Raw genomic sequence first — 9,081 nt, 5'->3', positions numbered from 1 at the left:
GCTTCTTCAAAAATGAAGATGCGGTAATAATCTTCTAATCTTATGAACTTCAATGTTCTTACAGGATAAATAAATGCAGAATAGGTTAGAACTAATTATATATGACCTTTATTTAACCAGGCAAAAACAGTTTAATAGCAAATTCATTATTGGTAACTTTGGCCTGCAGAGGGAAATGACTTTTAATGTTTAATTAAAACATTTCTTGAATGAAAATACAATGGATCAGTTTGTATGAATATAAAAACATTACAAAAGCTATAAAATCATAATCTGCACATAATATAAATATGCAATTTGCTGTGTTTGTTCTAATCTACTAACAGTCTTTAATAAAATATGAATAAGTCCTGAGTTGAATGAATCTCACTCCCAGTTTAGCAAGTTATAACTCTGTGTTTAGCATTTAGACCATCAAGGAGAGATGGATACAGGAGCCAAACAATGTACTCAAGTAAGCTTAGTAATACCTCGGTGTACTTTTACTTAAGAAGTAAAAAGTTGTCATTAAAACAATTCCTCAAGAGTAAAAAAACTAGTAAAATGTCTACTTTAGTACAGCGTACTTGAATGGAACACTTTAATCTGATTTAATTTGGGAACATTATGTAATCAACGTGAATAAAATGTACAATTTTGTGCGGGTTCAGGTACTTTGATAAAATAAAAAATAAGCACATTACATGATTATCAAATAAATTCCAGCAGAAAACAAATACCATATGTCAGTTTTCCACAAATCTTTTGAAAACCGTTGCTTACAATAGGTTGTAGAAAATTCAGCTTTTGTTGTTCCCAATGTGGTAATAAACCCAACTTATGTCCAACTAGATAAACTGTGCATTTTAGACAAATAAATACTCTTGACTGTTTTAATTTTTTGTTACTGAAGGGTTTGAACTATCTGTGCTGGATAAGAAACTAGCATACATGAATAAACAAGCAGTTGATTTTTTGTAGCACATGCACAAAATTTCCATTCCCGTCCGTCTCAAATTTCAACTCAACATGCTAAATTATTTTGTCTACATTTAATTCATTGATTGTATTTCATCGTATTGCCACAGTTTAAGACCTGAACAGTTAATAATCCAGGTAGGCTTATGTGCAGAAGCTGTGCGCAACAATCTGTCAGGTTAGAATCAGCAGGGGCTTGAGGAGAGAGATCTGAATTAATACCTTGGTAAATGGAAGTAATTAAGCTAGAATATAATTGCAGTCTGGATTTTTCACATCTTCCTGTTGCAGCAGGAACAGGCCCCAGAAATAATGTCGCACTACAATGAGAATTTGTGTAAGCATGAACAAGAGGCTTTGTCAGCAATGGCACTAAGTCTTTTGGATGACTCTTTCGACTTATGGTGCTTTACAGCAATGAGGGGACGGGGAAGCGGCTTTGTCATCATGAGAGAGAGAGAGAAAAAAAGTCTCAATAGAGAGATGGATGTTGCAGCTTTGACTAGAACTAGCACACACAAATGAAAATACATTAACAACTTGATGGCTCACAAGAAGCAGCATTTCCTCTGTTTCATTTGGATGGTAGTTCTGCTCACTTACTTTGAAATAACAGTTACTTTACATATAGCATGTGTAATTTAGGAGGCTTCAGTTTAAATTTACTTTTTGAGATGAATCTCTAATTATGTAAACCGCACACTTTGATAAACGCATCAGCAATCTTCTGGCATAATTCTCGTCAGTCAGTCTTGCTTTTCAGAGACTGTAGCAGGAGTTTCTTAAACACAGAGAGGCCCAAAGTCAAATTTCTTTTAAGTCATATTTGGTATACCCTGGAGTTTTATAATAACTGAAGGCAACAGTTATTTGTCTGTGGTATAAATTGGCACTATGTGCATGGAAAATACTTAATACTTCCCCTTTAAAAGGTAGGTCATTGGTAGCAAACCAACCAGTTTAAATGAGGGGCCAGATATCCATTCAGATGTTTGACTTATTGGTGGTTGCAGAAATTGTATAAAAAACAACTTAACTGGAGAAATGTAACCTAATGTCAGTAGTGTTGGAATGATTATGCGTACCTTTGACCCTAATTGCATTACGTAGGTTGAAATTTGATGAAAAGTCATCAAAGTTATATGTTGTGTAATCATCACGCCAAGGAAAAAAAAGCCCTTTTGAAAGCTTAAAATAAATGTGACATTTCTGCTCATAATGGCTGAATTTTTAAACTGATTTGTCGATTTGAACGCTTTACTTTCTGCATCTCAAACCTGGTCGACCTGCAGTCTCGGCCTATGTGACACAGCAACCATCACCAGCCCTTATCACCATCTGAGGAATCAACAACTCTGTGCTTACAGGGAGGGAGTCTCAAGCCTAGTAATGAAAACGAACATAAACCCTGCATGTCTGATTCATTCGGAGGAATAACACTCATCTTGTCCGCCAATAAAACCGTATTAAATTTGCATGCGATAGGACAGAACAGGGTGCCCCGTTTGCCTGAGGAATGTGTGATTATTGCACTTGTAATATTGCCGCTGCATACATTATGCACATGACAGGATACAATCGTGGGAAAATAAATTGTTGAGTGATTAGGTGATTCTTTCTAAACATGAAGCTAAACAGTAGCACATGTCCATATATGTGTGGCTTTTGGAGATGTGGAAATTTATGGAACAACTCTGCTGTAAAAATAAAATAAGTTAACTTTAGGTTTATCTAAAAAAAAAATTTTGCCAGAGTTTAATTCAGCAACCAAAACTCATTTAGATGTTAATGGTTCACAGTAAATAAAACAAATATACGTATTTTCTCACATAATGATAGTATCCATTTGATAGGTTTGTATATGACGACTCATAAAACAAAGAATCCAGCTGCAATCAACACCTTTTCAATCTCCCCTGACATTTCCTTCCACTAAACTTTCCACTAGTTAGCTTGGATACAGCCAGCTTCTTTGTGCAGGTTTGATGCTCGTTTGTGAATGGTGCCTGAGTGTCTACAGACTGCTGAGGCAATAGTTTTCCCCATCTAAGCAAAAGAAAGTCCGACATGGTCATAACATCACATTTCTGTTAAAAATCCAATTTTATTGCTATTTTACAAACTTCACATTTTCTAAGAAAATGAATTTGAGGTTTTCATTAGCTGCAATCATCAGACATAAATATTTGGATTCTATTCTGAGTCTGTATTGCGAATGACTTTCACTTTTTAAACTGACCTCATACAAGTGCAGCTAAAAAAAAAACCTGTGCAGAGTCTAAAATTTTAAGATGAAAAAGCAAGACATCCCCACATTTCTATTAGTTATGCAAACATCAGTGATCAGAGAGGCAGAGCACAAATCTATCTGTGAGACTGAATCACTGGAGACCAAACAGGAACGCTAAAGAAACCAACTGCCTTGGAGCATACACAAACACACTGATAAAACACACACAACCTCTTCGACACACACACAGAGACTGAGACTTCTTTAACATACTGTACAAGTGGGGAAAGAAATTAGATGTGAGATGTACATCTTCCCACGTCCTCACTCCTGTTCTCGCTGCATTAAACAGAGCCACTTTGGCCTTGCTTGGTGGAGAGTCAGCTACTCAAAGGGGAAAAAAAAAACTTGGATTCTATAGAAGATATCAATAATCCACGCAAAAAAAAAAAAAAGCAAAATAAGCATCGATTGGCCCTGCAATGAGTTATGCACGAGTCATGCAGCCTCTGATTAGATTTAGTCACAGTGGGGCAATCAGCCTTGTGCTGAGATGTCTGCTCTGCTTGTGGTAGGAGAACTGAAGGGTGGTGGGGCGTCAGGCCCTAACATGCCCCCTTCAACTCCAGCTAGCATGCTATCATTTTGCAGAAGCAGCCCTCGGGGATGCAGTTTGTTTCACTGACACAGTGAGTAGCGAAATGCGATGCATTAGCGGAAACCCTGTTGCTTCGAGTTAATTGCAGCGAGCGCTGAGCATCACTAAACTGGGTTATTGGGTGAAAGATAATGGCTTGGATAGATTATAATACAGCAGTTTCCTCTCAATGCAAAGCTCTCTGAAAGTTGTCTAAATAAGACAATAGTCCTCTTATTTAAAATCAGTAGTGAAGATTTACAGGAGCCACATAGAGAAAGACGTAAAGAGATTTTAAGCAGAGTTAGTTTATAAATTAACGTCCAATTAGTGCCATCAATTGATTAAAAAGATCAGTCTGATTAATCACACTCAATGCCTTGATTAATAACAATTAATCACCTAGCTTAATTTAGTAAACTTGAAATGTAAAAATGCAAACTTTCTAAACAATGTTTGAGAAAATGTACTCGACATTGTCGGCAGGCTTTTCTCACTTTTATGGGTTTTAAAGAAGGTTTAAAAGTCAGCATTTTGTTTCAAACATAGTTTAGAAATGTTAAATAGAAACTGGCTGTGCTTCCGTGGAAAAATAATTCATCACTGCAATAAGTAGGCTGTACTAGCTTGGTTTTACCCAATCACCGTTGCTGTGTTTTTTGTGTGTGTAACAATTTTTTTGGATCTAGTGCCCTTTATTTGACAGTAATCTGACAGGAAAGGGGCAGAGAGAAAAGATCTGAGAACAGGATTTGAACTTGGAACGGCTGCATTGAGGTCTACAGCCGATGTCTACAGAGATCCCATTCTAACTGCGGTGATTTTTAAGCTAAATTTTCCATTGAACACGTCGTCTGACGCTCCTCACTCATATTTTCAGCTGCGTTTGTGACTGTTCTGAACGCAGCACAAGACTGCTTAATGCACTGCTTTGAACTAAGTAACCCTCTGTGGGAGAGAGGCTTTCAGGTCAAATAGGTAAAACGATTAATCTGCATTATGTCAAATTAATGCGTTAAACTTTTTAGATTAGTCGCATGAGTTAACGTATTAACAATGACAGACCTAATCCACAGCCTTAAGTATCTGCAAGCTCTGTTTAAATCTGTCATCTGAAAATTTATGGCAGAAACGCCAACCTATTAAGATAGGAATGTCCACCTAAATGGACAAGAGTTTTTACCAGAGAAAGCGCAGAGATCCACAGCTCAGGTTGAAGAATTTGTCTACAAGACAACTGGTTGTCATGCACACATCAAATCTGGTCTTTATGGAAGAAGTTACTGAATGATTGTGAGAAAACCTTAAGGAATTGATGAGAGTGTTACATGAATTTTATAGAACAGGACAGGAGAGGGATTTTTGGTTCAGATCACTAATTAGTTTCTCTGAACCAACTTGGGTTCCAGCTGGACACATCTGTCTAATTGCGAAGAGCATAAAAACAGATCTTCCTCACTGAGCTGAATTTTGTCTCTGCTGCAGGTGGATGAAGGCAAAGCAAAACCAAGCTTGCAATGACTTCAAAGATCACACAGAAGCAACTCTGCAGGCTGTTAGGCCCCAGGAAGATTTCGGCTGAGGCAGAACTTCTTTGAAATTGCAAATGGTTTCTTTGTCTTGTTAGTCCCATTCCTTCCTGTGTCAGCCTTGGATCGTTCACAGAAGTTGCCCCTTGTGATCCCATCAGGGACTTTTCACCCCACCATCAGCACTATGTCGCATCAGTAAGCCGTTAATACAAATTAATTCCACAGCTTTTTACAAACGAATTGTTTGGGCTCCTGAAAAAGATGGCAATAGAAAACACAAAACTAGTTGGAGTGGCTTTTTGCAATGCTTAAGGTCCGAGGCATGCATTTTAACTATATGACTGCTAATAAAGAAATAAATTCTTGCAAATTAATTATGCTTGTATTAGCATGGGTCTAAATAAAGAGTTTTGTTTTTGCTTTTGTTGTTTAAATCCTAATAGGTTCAGGGTCATACACACTGCTTGGTTTCCATAGTTTTGGGGAAATCATCTGCTAGATAAAACATTATTTCCATTCAGTCTATTATTGTCAAGGAGTCATAGTGTTGGTCAGAGTGTGATTTGACCTCAAAAGCTCAGATTTATGAGTGTTCATATCTCTACATAGCAAGCATGTGCTCTGCTCAGATGAGACCAAAACGGTTTTTGACCTACATTCTACTGAAACCAGATATTTACATTTATGGAATAAAAACACACACACATTTTTCTCTCAGTGTCTGAAGTTGAGTGAAACCAAACTTCCAAATCAAAATAACGGGGAGAATCATCTATTAAACTATAATACTTGGGTCAAACCCATGAAAATATCTTGGTTTCAACTATACAAAGCAGTGTTGTGCAACAATAGCTTCTAGTTTGACTATGAATAAATGATTGCTTAGAGAAAGCTTAGAAGTGTATAATTTCAAAATTATCCACTACTTTGGCTTTGTCTGTCACATTAAGTTCTATGAAAATAAAAAAAAAATGTAGTTGTAACCTAAAAAAGAAATAATAAAAGATGAGGCTGCAGTGCTTCCTCCTAGAGTCCAAAATGATGACTGTTCTCCAAATTCACTTAGATGGAAGTGTGGCTGTTTATTCTGCGATAGTGGGTCAGTGACCTGACCCCTGTAGTTAGGCACCAGCCCTCTGTGACCCTGCAGGGAGAAGCAGGTATAAACCATGGCTGCATAGATGAGTGGATCTCATTAAGTTTGGAAACGGTTAGTGTTTTTGCAAGGCACTGCATGTTGTTGCTCTCGCAAAGGCAGGATAACCCGACTCCTTGTGATGGAAATTATCTCTAAATGATGTGAGCTGTTTTTCCCTAATTAACAATTGACACTGCCATGCATACCCTTCATTTAAATCAGGTGTTAAAGTAATTGCACAATTTCCGGGTGGCACTCAGCTTAGTTCCAGAGGAGAGCTTTGGCGAACCAGATCTGTCACTGTTTTTCTAGCTGATGATTAATGACCCCAATTTAGTTTCGTTTTTTTTAATCCAATCATGCTCTGACATTTCCTATCAGATGAGCCCTTCCTCGTTCTTTGCCTTGTTTACGTCGTGACAGTGCAATCTGCAGAAGTGCCAAGTGGTGAGCTCTCATTTATGACTCCCGTGTCCAGCTGATGTTTGAGGAGTTATACGTGATTACCTCCTCTTTGCAAAACGAGGCATCTCCATTGTCCGCAGGGACTTCATGTATTGCTTCACGGCACACTGTGAAAAATTGGCACTGTAAGCTTTTTTTTGGCTCTAACAGCCACATATGTTCAAAGTTAGAGTCAGGTAAGGGACATGTCCTGCACAAAACGGTACAACTTCAGTGCAAATGCAATCCAACAGAAATGAAAGGTTCATGCCTCAGCATCTTTGGCTTTAGAGTCTGAGTTTCTCTTGGCTCTCCGAAAAAAGGTTGTCCTCAGGAGGAGGGGGCTTTTATTTTTTGCCTCATTGACCTTCATAAGGTGATACCTGTACTGGCGGCACAAATTTAAGTCTGGGTGATAAATTACAAGAGCTGCTCCACCAGCTTTGTAAGCAAACTCTTCTGTGCATTGCAGGGACAGTCTTTAATTTGGAGCAGCAGGATTTTTAAAAAGACGACCCTCCTCCAGAGCACGTTCCTCTCAAAATGAACACAAGCACCTCACATCCTCACACATCCTCAGTTGTTCGACCCACGTTATGAGGATGCTTTTGTACGTCTCTAATCACTGGGCTGGGCATGAAAAATGCTTTTAAGATGAAAATCTTTTGTTCTCGCTCAGAACCAGATGTAAGATGCAGGTTACTGCTTTGAGAGCTGACAGCTGTTTTTGATTTCTTCCCAGACAGAAAATTCTTTCCTTACATCCCAACACAAAGAAATATATTCTACATTCATCTCATTAAGTTGTCGATGACTCATTTCTTTGAAAATTCTCACCACATTGCTCTTTGGTCAGACTTTCTATAATTAATTTTAAAAGAATATTCTTTTAAGCATAATCGAATGAAAATCCCTTTTACCTTCAAAGTTTTTCTGAATACTCCAACGTATGTGTTTGTTTTTTTCCTTTAAAGGGCGTCATGGCATATACACAATCAGAAGCTTCTGTTGCAGTCCAGTCCGTTAAATCTAGACATAAATATGACGGAGAAAACATTTGCATATCTTGATAAGGTTGAGCTCTGATGGATGAATAAAGCTCAGAGGTAAGAAGAAGCATTTTCATACATTTTTCTAACAGAAATCAGTAGATAGATAGATAGATAGATAGATAGATAGATAGATAGATAGATAGATAGATAGATAGATAGATAGAAGTAATTTATTCATCCCAACTGGGAAATTACTGTGCAGTTGCAGCATACACATACACACAGATCAATTACAATATAAAAAAAATAAAAAATAAGATAAATGCATAAAATATAAAATGTAAGATGTAAGATTTTGTATTACTTGTATTACAAGTATTACTTGTAAAATAGATCACTGTGGATTTCTTTCATCTGGATCTGCTTTAAAGGAGACATTTTGCCAAGATGCTGGCATGTTTGGAATTTATGACGTTCCTTTTTGTTTTCCTAGTTTGGGTTGTTTTGCTGATCCAGCCCTGGGTGAAATATGGAGCCATCCAGCACACTAAGAAATGATCCTGTAAATTTAGTCAAATACTGGCAGCTATAGACGCCAGAAGTTTACTGTAAATGCACAGTAGCTGTACCATAATTAATCCTGATTACCGTCAATGAAAGTACGGTATAGATATTGTGAAATAACGGTAAACTTCTGGCGTTTATAGCTGCCAGTAGTTTACAGTTTTTTAAACGAACGGTAAAATACTGGCGTCTGTAGCTGCCAGTAGTTTACCGTTTTTTCGAAAGAACAGTAATCTACCGTTTTTCTGAAAGAACGATTAAAAAAAATACTGGTAGCTACAGACGCTAGTTTTTTTTTTTTTTTTACCGTTCTTTCAGAAAAACGGAAAAAAAAAAAAAAAAAAAAAGCTGGCGTCTGTAGATACCAGTATTTTACTGGACATTTACCTTTGTAATCCTGTAATTACCTTTTAAAGTGGTGTACTGTAAGTAAATACTGTAATGACGCCAACACACCGCAGATGTAGTAGAGAGTTTGTAGGTTTTGGCCCAGGGGGCCTCTCATAGCTATGGGCTCTTTCCACCTCAGCTTCCGCGTTCGGGGTAAAGCGGCTCGATTGTTTCTGATCCAATACAAATATCATTTA

Source organism: Poecilia latipinna, unplaced genomic scaffold (assembly GCF_001443285.1).
Source record: "Poecilia latipinna isolate Pla-1442-1.1 unplaced genomic scaffold, P_latipinna-1.0 Scaffold2216, whole genome shotgun sequence".
Lineage (NCBI taxonomy): Eukaryota > Metazoa > Chordata > Actinopteri > Cyprinodontiformes > Poeciliidae > Poecilia > Poecilia latipinna.
Note: the sequence above shows the minus strand (reverse complement) of the source record.